This window comes from Rattus rattus, chromosome 2 (genome assembly GCF_011064425.1).
Source record: "Rattus rattus isolate New Zealand chromosome 2, Rrattus_CSIRO_v1, whole genome shotgun sequence".
NCBI classification, from domain to species: domain Eukaryota; kingdom Metazoa; phylum Chordata; class Mammalia; order Rodentia; family Muridae; genus Rattus; species Rattus rattus.
The window spans coordinates 24,593,795-24,611,589 of NC_046155.1; the positions used below are offsets into that span (position 1 = coordinate 24,593,795).

Below are 17,795 nucleotides of genomic sequence, written 5' to 3' on the forward strand. Positions count from 1 at the left end.
CCCAGGCCCTCGACAACAGAGCAAGCGGCCTAATACGGAAATTTCTGAAAATAAGCCTTTGAATTGTCTAGTTCAGGTCACTTTGTCACTGCGACTGACCAACATACCCCCTAGCACACACATGTCTGAGTCTTCTCCCATTGGTCATGCCTTCTCTCATTGTCTTGACTCTCTTCCTCTCACAGAGCTCTTCAAGCAGAGGACATAAGAATTTAACCCTTGCCTGGGAACCCTTACACCTTGTTTCCTTTCTGTTTGCTGATCCTCCTTTCAAGCTGCAAACTTGTCTCACCCTCCTACATTTAAGGTCAAAATCATCAAAGGACTAATGGATAGTCTTTTTCACCCTCCCTGACTTACTGACAGAAATCCCCAAGCTGCTTCAGTCACCCCCCAAGTATGCAAGTAGACTCTTGTGTGCTCGTCTCATTCAGCGCCTTCCCTGAGTTCTCTCAAGTACCAGCACTCAGAGTAGCCTGCAAGCTCTCAAATTTGGATTGAACCCTTAAACAATTGGTCCTCTTCCACTGAGAGTCCAACTTCCGTTGGCTACCAGTCACACCAATGCTGTCCTTTGCCTACCCTAATATTACCCAGGTGTTTGCCCTGCTCCGTGTGTGTGTGTGTGTGTGTGTGTGTGTGTGTGTGTGTGTGTGTGTGTGTGTGTGTGTTTGGCATTCTCAGTTATTGAGGCACTGATGTTTAAAGTCTGAGGAGTCTTGGAGGCAAGCTTTGTGAGCATCTTGGACACTTGTCATATATTTTCCATCTTCTATGGAAGGGGGACTTCAGAGAAGACACAGCAAGGACTACTTATGCTCAACCTGCCCTCAAGTTCTCAGACTCTCTCTATTCTCTCTCTCTCTCTCTTTCTCTCTCTCTCTCTCTCTTTCTCTCTCTCTCTCTCTCTCTCTCTCTCTCTGGTACTTCTCAAATACTCATGCTACTCAGGCTTCCAGTAGTCTCCCCTCCCCTAACCACTCTCTGCAGAATCCCCACTAGGCAATGGGTTCAACTGTAACCTATCTGAAATGACTCTCAAATACTCTTGAACCCAGACTTTTTCAGAGCTCAAGCTGTGTTGCTTACAGGGTTCCTATGTGTCTTTCAGGTGTGATAAATTAATTGTTTCAGCTAGTCATATGCTATCCTAGTGCAGACACCCAAGCCAGAAGCCATCAGGACTCTTCTTTAACATGTCACTTGATCAATTTTTCCAAATCCATCTTTTTAATATTCTTTAACCTAAACTTTCTCTGCATTTTCCTGCTACCCTCTTGATTAAAATCACATCATTTCTTCCTTCCCGAGATTCCTAATTAGTCACTTGTCTGGGACAGCTATTACTAAAAGGAACTTCTCTGTAATGCAAATTTGTATACCCCATTTTTCTCTCAAATCCTGGAGTGGCTTCCTATTGATTTTGCTAAGATCTCAAAATTTTGAGCACAGAAAATAACCTCTAATGACTCTACATGGAGGCATTTACAGGCTCAGAGCAAAGTGATCGTTAACTGAAAAACTCTTTCTGGATTTTTGCTCGTGTCTCCTATGAGTCTCAGTCTGCCCTGAACCAATCCATTTCTTTCATGTGGCCTGCTGTATATAACAGGAATAACACTGTAATCTTGCTATAAAGTTATGTCAATTCCTACAGTTTGGAAGGAAGAACTTAGCCATAAACCTGCAGGGTCTAACGGACAATTTTCTTTTCAGAAGTTTATTCACCCACGTTAACACCAACATTTTTATTTCCTTAAAGGAACTCACAGGAGCAAACGTGTTTTGCTATTTTGAAAACTAGGTTATCTTTACTTTTGTAGGATTCCCTGTCCATGCTTTCTGGATACCACAAGAGAACAACGTTCTCTTCCGTTCAATTCTACCACCCCACTCATTTTAGATCAATCAGGTATGTTTGCCCACAGTTTCCCCTGAACCCATATGTTGTAGGCTCCCTTTGCATGCTGGTGATGGTTTCCTTTGTTAGACAACAGCTAAAGTTGATGTTGTTCTCCTTTTGAGGAATATTTAATAAACCACTGTAAGACCTATTTCAACATTCTTTACTTATTTTTTCCTAGGAATTTTACAGTTCCTGACATTTTATTAAGACTTTAATCTATACTAAGTTGCTTGCCATGTATAATGTAAGTTTTATTCTTTTGCATATAGATACTCAGGTTTCCTGCTGTAAATTGTTGAATATATTATTTCTTCCTAGTGTGAACTTCCAGCATCCTAAGCTGACAATATATACTTGGGTTTGTTTCTGGACTCCAATTCCATTTCATAGGTTTCTATATCTACTTTTATACCCGTGCTATACTGCTATGATTACTGTAGTATAGAATACACTTTGAAATCAGAAAGTAAGATAAAACCATTTTTTTTAAATTGCTTTGTATATCTGAGATCATTTGTAGTTCCAAAAGATTTTTAGGATGTTCTAATTTCTATAAAATTCCATTGGGATTTGGAGAAGGACTGGATTGAGTCTGAACATCGCTTTGGATTATACAGACATTTAAATAATATTAACTTTTGTAACTTGTGAACATGAGACAAGTTTCCATTCATTTATATAGTCTTTATCTTCTTTTGTCAGTGCGTTGTAGTTTTTGGTGGACAAATATTTTTACCTCCTTGGTAAAAAGTATGACATTCCACTCAAGTAAAGCTTCCACTCAAGTATTACATTGTCTCTTCGAGTAAAGCTTATGGGAAAACTGCCTATCTCACATGCAATTTTCCCCCCTCGGAGGCAAGTTCTTGCTATCCTGCTCCCACAGCCTTAACCTTAAGCCCCTAGGGATGGCCTTGCATGAAAACTCCTTTCAAGTCACTGAGCTTTAAGGTTGCAGGCATGAGCCACTCTGTCTGGCATCACGTGTCATTTTAGCCTGCTTGCCCTCCAGCCCTATAGCAGTGGTCCTCAACCAGTGCATCGTGACCCTCTGGGGGTCGAATCATCCTTTCATGAGGTCACATCTACATTACAACTCATCACGGCAAAATGTTATGAATAACAAAAATTATGAGTAACAAAAATAATTTTACAGTCGGGGGTCACCGCAACATGAGGAACTGCATTAAAGGATTGTAGTATTGGAAAGGCTGAGATTTACTGCCCAAGAGACACTTTCCCTCGAAACCACACAAGCCCATTAAACAGCACATCTTCAAGTCTTACACAAAAATCTCACATTCCTCTGTACCGCTGGCCCTCTGGGGTTCCCATCTTATTCAGTCTCCTTCAGTTTTTTTTTTTTTTTTTTTTTTTTTTTTTACTCAATTCATTGAGCTAGGAATTAATCTAGACTCTTGCCTTTCAGAATGTCCTCCTTTACATCCCAAGAACCCCCAAAGTCACTTGTCCTCTTTATTTTGGCCATCATCCTCAGCCTAGGAACCAACATGTCTTGGCTAAACAAACGTAGCAGCCCTAACTGGTCTACCCCATACTCCTCCCTCCCTGCAAAACCATTCTTCAAGTGGCAAAAATGATTTAAAAAAAAAACTGGCTTAGACTTGTCCCTTCGGTTAATCCAATAATGCCTTCCTCAGACAGGAATAAAAACCAACCTCCTTTCCATGTTCTCTAAGCCCTTATCTAGTCGATGTCTACCGTGCTCTGGGACTTCATCCGACACTCATCTATGCCTTAGTCTGCAGAGCTTGAATTGAACTGCTCAAACACCCAAACCTGCCCTGTTCTGTGTGTGCCACCGCCCTTCTGCCCATGATGCTCCCCCTTAGCCATCCTTCCCAAAGCAGGTGCTTCAGTACGGTTCAAATTCACAGCCTTTGCTATGCCCTTCCTAACATTTGTAACTGGGAGTGATTTTATTATCTTTCTGTTGCAATCTCCCCCGATACAATGTAAGTCAAGGGCTTAGTGTGTACAGAAGTTCTTCACTAAATGCCATGGCTGGCCTATCATAGTACACGCTTTGGAAGTATTTGTCAGGTCGACAGCTTAGAACTGTGCCAGAAACTCGTTCCAATTATTACTCCCCAGAGCTTTGTTAATTAGTTAATTAGACTTTCTGAACTTGAAAAATTCTTCCTTACAAAATGAGGCCAAAATTAATACAGGAATCATCATACTTTGAGTGAGTTTAACTCAGATCTGGGCTCTACATATTTTTATTTTCAAATGTCCACTGGCTATTATGTGGCATCACAGAGGGCGCATTAAAGTCATCGTGGATGAAAAGTCACTTCTTTAAAATTTCCTGGTAGTAATAGATCCATACTAGACACCTATTTAACGTGGAAACTACTTAAATAAGACCAGTTTCTTACAGCCGATCTGTCTAGTAGTCTAAACCTGTTTCCTTCCACGGCTAATCTTCCTCGTTCAGCATCCAGAAAGTGCAGCCCAAGGCTTTTCCAATGCAAAGGCAGCGATGTGCACAGTGATCTTCAGCACATACAAACATCTAGAAGATAGTCTGGACAGCAGGCTTTTTGCACATTTTATCTCTTAATCTCTTTGTGTATCTTAATTTGCAAGTAATTAAATCCAAGTCAGAGGAAAAGTATGCCACTGAGACAGGAAGTAGTTACAAGAACATCTGATGATGCCATATGCATGCCTCTTACTTTGTGGGATAAAACAGTTTAGCAATTTCCTAACAGAATAACAATTATCTTATTTGAAAAAAAAAACAGAAATACAGAGAAATAAAAACATTAAAAAAAATACATACAAAAACCCTAATTCAAATGTCCTTATTTTTAAAACATCGCGATTCTTGCTTTGTTGCCCATATTTTATAGCCTTAAACGTAGCAAATGTCGGCTGGGTACAGTGTCACATGCCTTTAACCCCAGTGTGGGTCTGAGACCAGTCTGGTTTACATATCAAGATCCAGGCCAGCCAAGGTGACATAGAGAGAGCCTATCTCAAGGACAGAAACAAACAAATGAAGAAAAAAAAAACAAAAAAGAAACAAAAAACAAAAACCAAGCAAGCAAGTGCACATGTGTACCACCTTGTAAGAAACAGACATGATGCCATAAAATCTATATTTTCATTGCACATCACAAGCTATGTTAACTCTCATGTCAAGACACTTAGCTTTCTGAAATGTCTAAATGCACAGGTGGAGGAAAATATCTGCTATCTTAGCTATTATCTAGAAAAATGTGGGGTCTCAGATTGCCTTAGCCATGGAAGATGAGGGATGGTGACTTTAAACCTACTTTTAAGCCCATAGGACAGATGTGAACCCTGTCATCCGTTTACTGTCCCCTGTCCCCACACCTCAGCCCCCAGCCTTTTACACTGAAAGTGCAATGATCACTGATCTCCCAGAACAATCCTTAGCTTCGACTCTCTGATCACTGTGGTTTAAAAAGAGACTTGGGAGCAGCATTTTCCCCATATCCATTATTAAAAATCCCTAGTTTGGATCGATGGAAAAAAGCCTATTCCAGACTCATTTAAAAAAATAAAATCTGAAATACAGACTATTTTCAGAGAACATTTGGTTTATTTTTCCAGTGACAAAATAACTCTAAACACAACTGCCAAAAAAAAAAATCACTCCAAACTAAAAAATATTTTAAGAACAAACAGAACTGAACCAAGTTCTCATGACAGATATTTTATATTGGCACAGCCGATGTGGTGGTGTTTAAGTGAGAATGGCCCCATAAGCTCATATATTTGAATGTTTGATCCAAAATTGGTGGAACTGTTTGGGAAGGATTAAGATGTCTGGGCTTGTTGGAGGTGTGGGTGTGACCCTGGGGGAGGGCTTTAAGGTTTCAAAAGCGCACACCATTCCCAGTTAACTGTATCTGCCTACTACTTATGGAGTAGAACGTAAGTTCTCAGCTACTGTTGCAGCGCCCGGTCTGCCCGCCTGCCACCATGTTCCCATCTATGACAGTCACAGACTCTCCAGCCAGAACTGTAAGCCCCAATAAAGCCTTTCTTCTTTCAGCTGCCTTAGTCATGATGTGTCTTCACATCAACATAAAAGTAACTAAGACAGGGGCTGGAGAGATGGCTCAGCGGTGAAGAGCACTGACTGCTCTTCCAGGGGTCCTGAGTTCAATTCCCAGCAACCACATGGTGGCTCACAGCCATCTCTGATGGGATTGGATGCCCTCTTCTGGTGTCTGAAGACTGCGACAGTGTACTCACGTATATGAAATAAATAAATCTTAAAATAAATAAATAAATAAGTAACTAAGACAGATAAAAAGTTACTTGTGGTTTTCAGATTTTGTTTGTTCAGATATATGTCAGAACAGTTTAAGTTAAAAAAAAATCTAAAAACTCCCCATAGCAACAGTAACAGTTGGGCAATAATAATATAGGACAGCCACAGAAGAATATAACATTCAGCTCTTAAAATGACACAGAAGAATATTTAAAACATTAATTATACATGCATTAGGGCTTTTGTTTTGTGTGTTGCTGTTGTGATAAAACAGCTTAAGTGGGGGGCAAATATTTATGTTGGCTCATGGCGTCAGAGGTTCCAGCCCACCGAGGCTGGAAGGACACAGAGGAGCATAACAGTTCACACCATGATGGCCAAGAGGAGCGCGAATGCCTCCCTTTGTTCTTTCTGGGTTTCCAGCCCACTCAATGCTCCATCCACACTTAAAGCAGGTCTAGCTCCCTCAATCATCTTTGGAGATACCCTCTAGGGCACACCCAGGGTTGCTTCTCAAGCCAATCGAGGGGACAAAGGCTGACAAACATCGTATATTACAGGGATAGAAGCAATGAGCAGAGACAGTATATAATAAGGAGATGGATAACATCTGTTCAATACTCTCAGAGTCAGTGATAGGCCTTTATCACAAGCTCTGCTGTAATGCTACTGGGAGGTCAGGATGATTTGACTCTGTTAACTGACAGCTGCTAGACCAATCCCTTGTCTATTTTGAACACTGGACCATTTGTTGCTTCGTTTATTCCATGTGATACGCTGAGGAAGCTATTCTGCAACCACAGCTGCTTGCCACTGACGTACACCTTGAGCTCAATAATGCGACAACTTTTTAGTGATAATCGTTTCAAACAGTCACATCAGACACTTTCCCATTACAAGGTTTGCCAAGCTCTAGTGGTCATTTTATCATGGCTTGGGCTACTGGGGACCACTTCCTGGCGGTCAAATAGAGGACCTATCCTTGGGGTAAATACAATTCTCCATTTGCATGAAGGGCTGTCCATAATTGGCACCTTTGCCACAGGCTTTGGCCTGTTTGGCTCAACACTCTTGGAGTCAACCAAGAGACATCCTCTTGTGCTGCCCCTGGCTGCAACACCAGGTCCATGAGCTTCTCCCAAGCCCCCCCCCCATTTTTGAGCGTTAACATTAGGAGAGAGGGTTGAACTGGTATGACAAAGGTGTTGGCTGAGCAGAAGCAGCAGTGACAGTGGCTGTGGCCACCTTTCTAGTGGCAGGCAAAGACAAGAACCTATGGGTCTTCATCACTGGAAGAGCTTCTCTTTACCTGCTCATGATTTCTGTTAGGTGGGGCAAAGAGAGCTCCCCAAGGTGCTGGGTAACAGTCGTAGGTTATGTCTGTGTGAAAATCACGTTAAGTATGTTTAATCACAGAGGGTCTGAAACGGTGCACATAGGCTTCCTGCTCCTAAGGCAGGAAGAGCCATTCATTCATTACATTCCTAGTTTTTAAATAAAAGCTTATTTTTTATATCCGCAGGGTATGTAATTGCTTTTAGCCTATTTACTTTTTTTTAACTTTATGCACACTATTCAAGTACATAACATGAAAGTTTGCTCAAAAGTCAATGTGATTTAAATGCCGCTCCTAAGTTTATAAACGTTGATGAATTATGTTCAAAGTAAAGCCAGTTTCTACACTATAAAAACATGAATAATGAGGGGCTATGCTGGCAGACTTTTTTTTTCAGTACTTGATCTATGCAGAATCCTGGGCCATTAAAAAGATATCTTCCCTAGACTATGCAGTGTGTGTTTGGCTAAAAGGTTTCCTAATACTAACATGGCCAGCAGAGTGCGAAGCTTGTCTGGACCCGTACGCTGCAGCTCCATGAACATCTGCTATCACCAACACGCATGCCTCATGCTTTCTCCATGGCTGAGGGTCAGCAGAAGGGAAAGAATAACTAAGTGCCCCTTGCTTCAGGAAGTGAGCCACGAGGAGAAGGGTATTCCCCTCATGTATGCATATGTAGTCTTCTAGTTCAGAGGTCCACTTGCTTGTCCCTAGTTTGCACAATGCTTTTGTGTTTTCCCCTTTCTAACCCCCATGATATTGTGATTACCAACTACTCCGATTTAACAGGTGAGAAGACAAGAACATAAGATTAATCTTGCAAAAATGAAAAAGCTGGGAATTATGAAAGAGTGGGTGGTTTTACCAGTCTGTAGAAGCTGAGCTCTTTTAACCCTCACACAGACCACATAGCATGGTCACACAACACACCCTCACACATGCTCACACACAGATCCCCACACATGGTCACACCCAGACACTCCGTACAAACACATGCACGCTGACACAGACACCGCATACAAACTCACATGCACTCACATATAGATACTTTCATACACACTCACACAAGACACCCCATGCAAACACACACACACACACACACACACACACACACACACCACATATATGCTTATATATAGACATCCCAAACTCACACATGTTCAGACACATATACCTCATAATCAAATTCACCTAAACTCATAGAACACAACTATATACAGATATACACAGTTACACACACACATACATCAAGCAGACACATCATACACTCACACATAGATACAGTATATACAGAGACATACATATCATACACAGACATACACTTACACACTGACACGTACATATTTATAGACACACACACACACACACACACACACACACACACACACACACACACGCACCATGCACACAAAGACAGACAGACAACAAAACATGAAAGTAAGGGTCCAGGCAATAGGCAGTTCACAAATCCAGAGAGAATCTGACAGAAGAGTGGAGAGATGCTCCGCTCAGCACACGGTGCGTGATGGAGTCTGAGAGATCAAAATGCAGCCTCAGGATCAAGATCAGTACTTCCAGAAGGCATTCTTCCTTCTGGGGTATGAACATGGCCCAGCTGTCCCTAAGTCATCTGCAAAGGACCAGAACGGACTGACAAATGCTCCAGATGAAGTCTAGTGACGTTTCACGATTGACGCTTTGTGATTAGAATACATTCTGAGCAGTTCAAGGTGAGAGAAATATCCCAGCCATTGTCTTCCGCTATTCAACAGTCATTTTTAAAAGGAATAATCACAATAAAAACAGAAAATCCCCGTCACGAAGTAAAATCTGAGCGGATGATGAACTGCTTTAAAAATTCACAGCACTCACCGAAGAAGAACATGTCTCTAGGCGAAGAAACTGGGCCAAACTTACAGAAATAATTGTGCCACGGGTATGAAGCTGAGCTTCAATTTATAATATAAGTAGGAGAGAAGCCATGAGGAAAAATAAATGACAAGGGAATAAAATGGGCCAGACAAGACGCGAGGAAATGAATCATACGCTTTTAGCTCTAAAGGGTAGCTCAGGATTGCAGTGAAAACACTAATTTATAGATTTATTTTCCATTACAAAATGCCAGTGTGGGGGAGGGGAGAAAACTGTTAGTTGATTTTTTTTCCCATATTGTTTTTCTGAAACTATAATCATATATATGTAAGGGAATATTTACTGTAAATTGTTTAGCAATAACTTATCAAGAAAGGAAGAGGGAGTTAATAACCCTGTGTTTCAGATGCTCTCTGGCCTTGAGAATTCAAGCCCATGCTCAGTTCCGTATGTCAGTTTTTCCTCTGTCTCTGTCTTCCTTCCATCTGACCACCTTCTGTCTCTTTCTTCTGTCTGTCTTTCCTCCATTCGACTTTTCTCCATTTGCCTGTCTCCCATTGTCTTACTCTGGTTCTTCTCCTTCCCCCTTCTCTAATCAGGGTCCCACCCCAGGTTCGCCACGGAAATGATTCCACATCACTGAGTCCCAGAGCTCAGCGATCCTTCTCACCCTCCCTGTGAGAACTACTGCATGGACTGGATCACAACTGTGCCTTGGCCTCCAGGCCGCAGCACTTGGTTTCCTTCTTTTCATCTCTCTCTCCTCTCTCTCTCTCTCTCTCTCTCTCTCTCTCTCTCTCTCTCTCTCTCTCTCTCTCTCTCCCCCTCTTCCCGACCTTCGGGTGTCATGGCGTACCCAAGGCTTCGTTATTGTTCACTTTACCGATGCCTTACCCTTGAGCAGAGTTGTTTAATCTCAACAGTAAATGCACCCGCAGGCAGATAACACCTGTGTATTTGCAAGACCCTCTTTCCTGAACTTCAGACTTGGTCATCTAACTTGTTGATTGACCCCCACCCCAACTCGGATGTTTAATAAGGATCAACCCCCTTGAAAAAACACACCCAGAATGCATTGCCACAGCCCTAGCTGTAAGCCCACTCCACTCAGCTGATGGCAGTTCCAATGCTTTCGGTTGCTCAAACCCACAGAACTGCTCTTGAGTTCTCTTTCCCTTGCTCCTGTCCACCTTAAACCTGCCAGCAAAATCTGTTGGCTCTACCTTTAAAAACGCCTCTAGAACTGAACTACTGACTGCCCCTCTGCCTGCTACCACCAACCTTACCCAGGCCACCATGATCTCGCACCTGGGTTGCTGGGTGGCCTCCTAATTAACCCCATTTCTACCCTGCCCTTTCCCCTAAATCAATTCTCAACGTTTCAAGAGTGTCCCTTACAAAAATACCTAAAACCGATCACGTGACTCCCGTGCTTTAATCCCTGTGACAGTTCTCACTTTCACTCCAAGTATTTCGATTCCCACCTCCGAGGCCTCCTGGTTGTTTTTAAGACACAGTAGGTTACCCTTTACATATATGTGTGCATACAATTCTCCTCCCCTGTTAGAATATAAACGAAACGTGTGTCCTGCCGACCAGGAAGCTCTGTTTTTCACATTAATATATCCTAAGGGACATTAATATATTCTATGAGCCAGTAGGAGGCTCATAATAGATTTTCACATAAAAATGGCTTAATGAATGAACTTCTGGTCTCTTAGGAAGCTATTAAGAGCTCAGCCATGTGACTAGACTCCTTCCACTAAGACTCTCACTGCATTCCTCACTTAAAGACACAGTGTTCCCAGTAAGTGCTTAATAACCAGTTTTCCGATCGCTTTCTGTCACAGTTAGTGAAGGAAAAAAGAATCTCACCACGAATATCATGAAATCGAAAATGAAACAAAGTTCTCATTTATCCACAAATCCATTGATTCATCCACTTAGAAAATGCTTGGGTAATTAATGTGCTATGCCTTAAGGACTAAAGTAAAACACTTAGTTCCGACATTTGGATGGGGAAAGAGGCAAAGAAACACACAAATAGAATTCAGTCCATTGTGGTTTTGACAAGAAGTCCGGCCTATGAAACAATCCTCAAAGAGAGGCCGGGGAGAACCAGGGACCATCAGAACCACTGTGCCACTTTAGGTAAGGGTTAAGGAGTTAGTTAAGGGGCCAGTTGTGGGGGAGAAGAAGGAGGAGGAGGAGGAGACATGTTAAGGAGAGGACAGACACACTATCCGAAAGCACAGGCAGATGTGTAAGCAGGATCTACAGGCAACTATGTGGGCAGTCCAGGAGTGCAGAGGCTGTGTGGAGGAGGAGAGGCTGACTCTCACACTTCTTGCTTTGATTCAATCTTAGAATTAAGTGGTAGTCATTAGAGGTGCACATTCTAGCTCATTCCAGAATGTCTGTAGTAAGCAGTGTGGGAAAGAAAACCTTGAGAAAGGCCAAATTTTTAACTCAAGTTGTAAGAGTATTTTTTTTTAATTTAAAAAAAAAAAAAACAACCTGGCAAGATCGAACTGTAATTCTGGACCCTAAGTCCCCTGGTTGGTAATGCTACTGTTCTTATTTACCTGCCTCCTTCAGTAGACTCAAAGCAGAGAACATCAAGAGAGTAGAAGGCAGTAATTCTTAACACAGACAGACTTTTAAATTTTGGAGGAAGGGAAACAAAGAATAAATAAATGTTCAAGAAAGCCACGCTGTGTCTCTACTCACAGGAGGGTCCAGTGTGACAGCTCCAGACGGCATTTACCAATGCTAAAGATAAAAATAAACAAATAAATAACCTGCTCCCTCGGTGAGAACTCATAGATCTCAGTGGGAGGGACAGACACTGACCCTGAATAGCCACTTGTCACTCGAGTTTCAGTGATTCTGCACAGCAACACTGAAATCTTTCTTTGTCCTTTAAGCGAGGGGGAGGAAGAATGGTTACCTCAAACAACCATCTTGCTTTGCTAGGGCACAAAAGCTCTTTCTCCACTCTCGTCTCTTACTGCTGCCTGGTTAGCTGAGCCTTAGATGGTAGTCAGGCTAGGGAAACCCCAGTAGACAACTGGAAAAAGAACCATAGTGTCCTGTCTCACTCATACACATGAATAGAGATGGACTCATGGGGATCTGGTTTGAACCCCGATGCCTTAGAGTTTGTTAATGAGTTAAAGTTGATATTGCTATGAGAATTTATTCTAGAAGTTCACACAGACAAACTAAAAGTCAGGAACAAAAGGATTGTGAGTATAGCTACCATGCACATTATAGTTGCCTCATCCCCTTTTTGTTTGTTTTTTTTTTGGGGGGGTTGTTTGTTTGTTTTGAGTCAGGGTTTTTCTGTGTGGTCCTGGCTATCCTGTAGATCAGGCTGGCTTCGAACTCAGAGAGTTCTGTGCTGCTTGAGTACTGGAATTAAATGTGTACAAAATGGCTTTTAAAAAAATGGTGGAGTAGTAAAGAGCAAAGACTCAGATTGGTTCTTGCCTTTGCTTCCTCAGAATAATATGTATATATATATATCAATTTAAATTTAATATAACAAAAATCTATGAATATGTATTCAACAGAATAATAAATCTTATAGTTATGTAAACAAAACAATAAAAAAACCAAGAGGGAGGGTTGTGTATCACTCATTATTTCAAACAGGAAATCAGTTTAAAATGCAAAGCTTTGGGATGGTGTCCTTACATACCCTTCAGTATTTCAATTCTGGTGGAATAATCTCCCTGATATTCTCCTGTAACACAATAATGACAATGAAATTATCATTTTTAATAAATATATCATTTGACTTAAAGAGAAGGGGCAACACTAACACAGTGAGAAATTCCCCAACTTGCTGGGAAACAGGGTTTTCTCAAAAAATTATCAGGAAAAAAACCAAAAAAGAACCAAATTCTAAGGGAAAAATTAAAAATGGGATGTGAGGAAACAGACTTGACCTTCTCATGTGTTATTTATAGTAAATTCATAGTATCTACATCAGAGGGTAATTGTGGGGATTAATCTCTCTCTCTGTCTCTCTCCCCCCAACGTCTCTGCCCCGCTCCCGTGTGTGTGTGTATGTGTGTGTGTGTGTGTGTGTGTGTGTGTGTGTGTGTAATGAAAATGTTATCTGAGGCCAGACTGAATGCTGCATTGAGATCTTCCTTGCAGATATAAATAATATAAATATTAATACTCATTTTTATTCTTGCTGACAAAAAGTTATGTTATTAGGTGATTCCCCACCCAGGAAGGCAAAGGGTCTTATGAGAACTGTCAACTGAAAATCTCAGCTGCCAGGCACTGATAGCCTTACTTCACTGAAGAAACTACCCAAGGTTTCTGCAGTTCAGAGCAAGCAGCACCCGTGAGAGAAGGAAGTGTCCTGCATTTCCAGTGAGCTGGACATGAATGCAGGGCAAGTCACAGAGGGAAATAACTGCTCAGAAGCACACAGTAACGCCAGCTGTCAATTCAATGTTCCTTCATTGTTCAGCACTGTTGTTAGGGCCGTGTATCCACTAACCACGGCAACCTGGCTCTGCGGTTTCCTCATGATGACCGCAATTAACTGCGCAACTTCCAGCTTGGGATTCCCAGCAAGTGTCCTCACCACGCTGCCTCTATTTCCTCATTCAGCAAACAAGGGCCGGGATAGCATTTGTCTCAGGTAAACAGTAAAATGATTACACTGAAGACGAGCTCCTAAAAAACGCTGGATACACAGAAAGCACTTCATTACATTTTATAGAAAGACTACTTCAATTATCCTTGGGGAAAAAAGTTTACTTAGATGTCAACAACTTGCATCTTGGCTGTCAGAAGCAGTATGACGCAAATGTCTGTCAAGTAAGTAGAATTAAGGTGCAAGCTGGCCTTTCGGGCTACTCTTCTAGCTCAATAAAATTATCTATATAAAAAATATGGTCCAAAGTGCCCCAGAGATCAGGTTCTCCACACATTTTGGTATGGCAGATTATAAGGTTGGACGCTGAATAGGCAGAACAGTCACCACTTTCTACTCTCTTCTCTGACCATCCTCAAGTCTCTTACTCTACTGCATATTCCAAGGAACGATTGTGTCACGGTACACTTTAACTAGTACCTACTGAGCTGACTCCCAAACGTAGTCAATTCAACCCACTTCTTTGTACTCATTCAAATGGAATCCAGTGTGGCCTGGTTAGCCTTCTATTCAATCTTCAGCCCCTCCTTTTCACATTCTCAGGTCATTAAGCATCTCATTCACTACTGACCCTACTCTGAAATATCCTGTGCTCCTCATTAATTAGAGGACTGAAGGAAGCAGATGCAAATCTTACTAATCACACACACACACACACACACACACACACACACACACACACACACACACATGGCCTTCCTCCACAATCTCTGTTGCCTTAAACTGCTTGAAAAGTAAATCAACAAGTCTCTTGAGGTGTGTTATGTACTAGTTTGACCTAATCATTGTGAATTACTGAAAGGCAATCTGAGGCAGGTCCTTGTGCTGGACAAGCACTTTTAAGTATGCTTAAAGTTCCCAGCATCCAGTAGCCTTGGGTCTGTTTGGTAACCACTGTGATTTCTTCCATTCACAATATAATTTTTAAACAGCCACAATAAAAGAAAATGCATTGCAGAAGTTTATTAGATATGACAAAATGGACTTTTAACTAAGTGCTGTTAATTGCTTTAGGTCAAAGTTTAAGAACTGGCAATACTAGTGTCTTAAAAATGTGTTTTGGTCCAGGGACTAAGCCACTACCCAAAGACTATACATGGACTGACCCTGGGCTCCAACTGCATAGGTAGCAATGAATAGCCTAGTAAGGGCACCAGTGGAAGGGGAAACCCTTGGTCCTGCCAAGGCTGGACCCCCAGTAAACGGGATTCTTGGGGGGAGGGCGGTAATGGGGGGAGGATGGGAAGGGGAACACCCATATAGAAGGGGAGAGGAGGGGTTAAGGGGATGTTGGCATGGAAACTGGGAAAGGGAATAACATTTGAAATGTAAATAAGAAATACCCAATTTAATAAAGATGGAAAAAATAAAAAAAAATAAACAAGAAAAACGGGGGAAAAAAGAAAAAGAGAAATGGATGTGACAGACATAGCCCTCAGGAGAGATTTTGTTGTTGTTATAATGTCAATATAACATACTTTCAGTTTTAAAATAAACTTGAATTATCTTAGCATGTAGTTTTGAATAATATGAAGATATATTTGCCATGGGGGCAATGATGTTAGACTAATTTACGCTACCCCTTAGAGGATTACTTTCCAGTTTTACTTTACTTTGTGGTGGCTGTCACTGTGTAATCATTTACAAGCAGGTGATGAGAAAATACACTTTGTATTGCTCTTAATTAATTTGTGTTAAGTCAGAGCCCACAACTCTGATGTACTAAGGAATTCTCCTTACTTAAAAATAAACCTTGCTATATTAAAAAAACTGTGTTTTGGAAGAAAATGTCCACATGAGCTAAGAAGGAAAGGCTGAAGTTACTCTGATGATGTAAATTGCCCATTGCCCATACAAACTCTTAGAGCCTTAGCTTATTTAAGATTTACCATCCATAGAAGAGCAGCAGCTTAGGGAACATAAAGGCTTTCATGTCTTGTAAAAAATGACCTGGCAAAAGATGTAGATAAGAGCGAATACTGGGATTTAAAGATCAGGAAGTGGGGGCCTGAGAAAGAGCTCACAGTTTAAGAACCCTGGCTGCCCTTCTGAAGGACCTGAGTTTGATTCCCAGCAACCACATGGAAGCTCACAACCGGCTGTAACTCTAGCTACAGTGGATTGGATCTGAGGCCCTTTCCTGGCCTCCCTGGGCACCAGGCAGGCACGTGGTACAGAGACAACCAGCCACACACATAAAACGAAAGAAAGAAAGAAGAAAACAAGTTAGTGAAGGTAGGAAAAAAACCGACAAAGCAGGAGGCAAGGGCTTCTCCTTCAGAGTCCCCTGAGCCAGAACCAATATTTTGGTATCCTCATAATAGGAAACGATTCTAAAAGCAAAGCATCAGATGGCAGCTGGGAGTGAGTGTGCTAAGCACCAGTGGGAGAGAAGCCCAAGGAGGATACAATAGCCTGGGTCTTGCTGGCAGCAGAGATTGAAACCAGGAGTTAGGTTCCAGGAGATAAAATCAGTAAGACTTGGTGAGTGATTAAACACAGGCTCCAAGAAATGAAGACAGCTGCCAGTGCATGCTGAGTCCCTGCATCTACATACACATATATGCAGGAAAATGCAGAGCAACAACACATCTTGTAGAATGTACACCAAACTGTCAGTGGACGTTACCTGTGGAAAGAGATAATGAGTTTTACATAGTGAGTGTCAGATATTTCTGGTTTTAAATATATACACATATACAGTACTTAAATATTTAGTAATCCAGTGTAGTTTTCAGTAGAAATTCATGTGGATTAAAAAGTCAAGGGAGGACTTGTTCAATGGGTAAGTTTAGGTTCCTGGTGCCAAGACTGAGGACCTGAGTTTCATCCTTGGAACCAACACCGTGAAAGGAGACAATCAACTCACACAAACTGTTTCCCCGATCTCCATGTGTGCACAGACGCTCGAGCCGCACATAAACAAATTCTAAAGGTGTAAACATGTAAGAATATATAGTCTCTTTAAGAATGAATTATCAAGTAGTCTAGTATCTGCAGCCGGAGGGAGGTTAAGTACTGAGAGGGCTGGCTAAACTGTAAGGGTTTTGAGTATGAAAATGAAACAATATTGTTTATAGTGTAATAAAATCGTTCTTGAGCATTTGTGAAGATCAAGCCAAAAGGGGGGTGAGACACAGGCTGGTGACAAGGGGAGCTGCAGGAGTGGGATCTGAAATACAGTCTAAAAGAAACTGACAGAACTCGGGGTACGTGTATTTAACTGGAAGACATCAGATGTATCGATGGTATCCAGCTTAGGAAATGAGGCAGGGATGCCATTGACCTCCAGGAACACATTAAGTATGGAGGCAAATTTTGTTTTGAGGCTATTGAAAGTTCCTCTGGAAGCAGGTCAAGGTACACAGGAAACTGGATCCATGGGTTTAAACTGAGAAACGGTCAAGATGGAAACACAAGTACACTAGTACCCCGAAATGTTAAACACGGACACGCTCTTACCCTTGACGTCATTTCACTGAAACTTGATGCAACTGTCAAGAGTTGACCAGTTCCATTTATTCTCATAGTTGTAAAAATTCCACATAATTGTTAAAGTATGTAGGTGACAACTTTAAAAAGTTAAGTAGGAATTTTTGTCGTGGTCTTTCTTATTGTTTTTTTTTTTTTAACCTGTCTCTTTGGGTCTGTTATTCATTCAATCTGTCTGTCTTATCTTGCCAGGACAGATGAAGTACTGTAAAGAAGTATAGTATAAAAAGCA

The 17,795-nt window shown here is 41.5% G+C and overlaps 1 protein-coding gene across 1 annotated transcript in view; it reads right to left on the reverse strand.

Annotated features, from left to right (window-relative positions):
- Pip5k1b (phosphatidylinositol-4-phosphate 5-kinase type 1 beta) overlaps positions 1–17,795 on the reverse strand; it is a 274,296-nt gene that overhangs the window by 178,003 nt on the left and 78,498 nt on the right. The window lies entirely within an intron of this gene.